At 32.9% G+C, this 3,217-nt stretch overlaps 1 pseudogene; it reads right to left on the bottom strand.

The window, feature by feature from the left end:
• Positions 1 to 204: 204 nt before the first annotated feature.
• On the bottom strand, positions 205 to 2,347 carry LOC120409488 (annotated as a pseudogene).
• Positions 2,348 to 3,217: the final 870 nt, after the last annotated feature.

The raw sequence follows: 3,217 nt of genomic DNA, 5'->3' as shown, positions 1-3,217 counted from the left end.
ATATAAAGAAGAGATGTATGAGTAAGCAAATGATAATATTTAAAAATGAAATGTGTATTTTTGTATTTTAAAATATTACATGTGAACTACTTAAGTTTTTAAAAATAAAAAGTGTAATATATTCATGTTGAAGTATACAATGCAACAAACAATATTTTAAAGAATATTTAAGTACATTATTTATTATTAATTAGGTAGTAATTTCTAAATGGCTTCTTGATCTTCTCCATAATCTTTGGTGTTAGATACACGAATTCTGGTATCTAATGCGGATTGACGACTTCTCATCCATGATTTAACATATGGTATTGGGTTCCAGGAACTTAGTGGTTTTCCCAACAAATTGATGGTCATAAAGCTTGAGATATGTTTAATTGTTAAATTCGCCCTTTTATCACTACAAATAATATTAATCAACGAAAAAGCTCTTTCTGCTTCCGCAGAACTAATTGCAATTGTGTTCATAATTAGCTTTGCTTTCCTTATTGTTTCCAGATCAGGAAGATTTTTTGACTGAATGTTATTCTCTACATAGTCACAAAAATCATTTAAATCAACTACACATTTTATGAATTTATTTAATTCATGCACTTTTTCTTCTCCTGATTTCCAAGGTAACCTGACTAATTCAATATTCCATAAAGTGGGATCCGTAACATTGAATAATTCAACTATTTTACGTGTATTACTAGAATGACCTAAATTATCTTCTTTATAGTTAATGTGATTTTCGTTTAATGATCTTGCCTTCATTTTTCCAATAATACACTCTATTACTTTGTCTCATGGCAGTGATTTAAACCTTACATTATCTTCAAACTCTTTGCATTTAAAAGCATCACTTTCTATCATTTCATTTATTTTATTTTTGTGTATACCAAAATTACCTTTTAATTGTATATAAAAATCAATCGTTCGTTTGACTAGCTTATCTGCCTTTGTTAAACTCAATTGTCTTGCTTGCAGTGCATTTGATAATAATGCAAGTTCATCCAAAATGTCAATCATTAATGCCAAGTCTTTTAAAAATTCTTTGTTTTTCAATCTTTTTTCCATGCCAGAAAATTTCTTAATTTTGGAAAAATAAATATAAAGAGCTGGATAAGCTCTCCAGACCTCTTTGACAGCTCTAAGGCTATAAGAAGCCCACCATGGACCAAAAACATGGCCTATTTTGATGGTTTCAATATATAGTTCTTCAGTAACTTGTTTAAGTTCAAACTAACTTTTATTTGACTGATGAAAAATTGCATAAATCTTGTCCAAAAAAATCTTAAAATGGCTTATTTCATTGATATATTTTATAGCATCATCTAAAGCCAGTTGTAGCCGATGATTCAACCAATGCCAAATTATAATGTTTGGAAAATCTTGAATCAGTCTTGTAGCAATTCCAGATTTATGTCCAAGTATTGTGCTCGCGCCATCAGAACAGAATCCGATTAAATTTTTCCTTAAATATTCTGTGTCAAATCCTGTATCAGTTAACGTATTTCTCAAAGCATTATAAATATTTTCTGCTTTTGTTGATTCTAATTCCACTAAATCGAGAAAAATTGTTGAAGAAACTTGTAATTCACATTTTATAAGAATTACAAGCACAGTTTTACTTGAAATTGTAGAAGCTTCATCAATAATAATACAAATCTTTGAATTGTTTTAGATGATTTTACTAAAAATTTGTTTTCTTATTAATTCAGCAATATGCTCTATGATTCTGATGGCCGAAAATCAAGAATGTAGGCAGTTCCCTAAATTGATTTCATTTTTAATTTGTAGCTCTATGTCATCCTCCATATTTGACATTGGTCAGTTTCTTTTTTACTAAGCTGTAAACTATGTTGATAGGTTATTGCGATTTTTTTTTCAGTAAGTTCATCAATCACTGTAGTGAGAGGTTCTTTTTTAGATTCATTTAAAATATTAATAATTCTCAAATGAGAGCTTGATTCGAAATGTTACTTCATTTTTTTCTTAATGAAGCTTCCTGAATTTTGTTATCAGTTCCAGATACTTTAATAGTACACTTTTGCCATTCTGAAGAAATATGTAAAGATTTTCCTCCAAGGACCCCCTAATGTGCCGTATTTGCACAGTGGGAACAGCCAAGTTTTTTGCCTTCAATTATCAAGCCATTATATTTCTTTAAAAAACATTGTGCCTGCTCGGAAGTCCAACAATCGGCAACTAAATTTTCACAATCATGTAAATCCTCTTCCATTGCAGACACGTTTTCAGATGATTCAACATTTAAGATATTTTCATCACCAAAATTATTGTCATCGGCATTTTCAATATTTAAATAACTATTTTCACTACTAGAACTACTGACTAATGATTTTGTCATTTTATTGGAAAACCAATCACTAATGCTTTTCTGGCATTTCATTATGAAGGGTAAATAATATTGAATAGAAAACTTTAATCTTTGAATAACAGTCCAGTTAGTATTACACACCGAAATATCACACACAATTTACTGGAAACAGACTGACTATGACTCACTGGTCGTGTTGAATTGTATAGAAAACAGTTGAGCAAGTGCACGAACGAGGCAAGTGTGACCCCTGTTAATAAAATAATAAACTAGATGATTGTCTCATGTCAGGATGAACTTGGATGCGACCAAGTCGCAGTCTGCGACGACATTAGACACACATGCACATAGCAACATAAATCTTGACCTATCTGTTGTAGAAATGGCTCTTTAACTGCTAGAATTTCACGTCCCTTTGCATTTGAAGTTTATTTTGTACACCATATTATTTTCTACACCATTTTATGAGATTAAGATTATTTGGTTTTAAGATCATTTTATAACATTTGTTTTCGTAACAATTTTTAACAACCAGTTCTAAAACTGCTTCAAAATTTAACAACTGGTTTGTGTGAACCAGTGCGAACTGGCTCCAGCTCACCAGTGTGCATATCCAGTATGTTAAAAGCCAGGGCCAGCATTAGGGGTAGCAAGCAGAATAGCCTGGGGCCCGACACAACAGGCAGCCCTGCGAAGCTAAGTTGCTCAGGCTTCCGCTTCAACCCTGGGCAGCAGCGCTTTGGCTTGGGCTTCAGTCCTGGGTGTCAGAGCTCAGGCTTCAGCTTTCTGCCCTGGGTCCAAACAAGTTTAACACCAGCCCTGCTCTCTGAATTATTATGGCGTACCCCCTGAAACCTCCTCAGGGCCCCACAGGGGGCACCGGATACCTGGTTGGGAACC

Source organism: Mauremys reevesii, linkage group 7 (genome assembly GCF_016161935.1).
Source record: "Mauremys reevesii isolate NIE-2019 linkage group 7, ASM1616193v1, whole genome shotgun sequence".
NCBI classification, from domain to species: domain Eukaryota; kingdom Metazoa; phylum Chordata; order Testudines; family Geoemydidae; genus Mauremys; species Mauremys reevesii.
Note: the sequence above shows the minus strand (reverse complement) of the source record. Positions and strands in the feature narration are given on the sequence as shown.